This window comes from Arachis ipaensis, chromosome B03, assembly GCF_000816755.2.
Source record: "Arachis ipaensis cultivar K30076 chromosome B03, Araip1.1, whole genome shotgun sequence".
Taxonomy (NCBI): domain Eukaryota; kingdom Viridiplantae; phylum Streptophyta; class Magnoliopsida; order Fabales; family Fabaceae; genus Arachis; species Arachis ipaensis.
The window spans coordinates 8,588,538-8,588,961 of NC_029787.2; positions in this window are offsets into that span (position 1 = coordinate 8,588,538).

Genomic DNA, 424 nt, shown 5'->3' on the forward strand with positions numbered 1-424 from the left:
TTTTCCCTAAAGTTTTTGTTTTTCTTGTATACTATATTCATTTTTATTTGTTAATGCTTAAAAGAATGTTGTGCATGCAATATAAATAGACAAAAGGATCGTTTCTGTTTATTAAAAGGGTGGAAAAATGAATCCATTTGAGTGCATATGAAATCTTGATCAGAAGTACGAAGAGGAAGGCATTTCTTCACAGTGCTCGGGAATCGGAATTCCCACGTCCTATTTGAAAACAGAGTATTATGTGTAGCATTAAGCATTTAATTTAGGAAAAGGATAGGTGGTCGCACATGTTTCTTACTCTCAATCTTTAGTTCTTGATTCATAAATTAAATTTAAAGTTTTTTATATTGTTATCATTTAAAATTTCATATATATATATATATATACATATTAAAAATTATTTATATTTTATTATGTTTACACT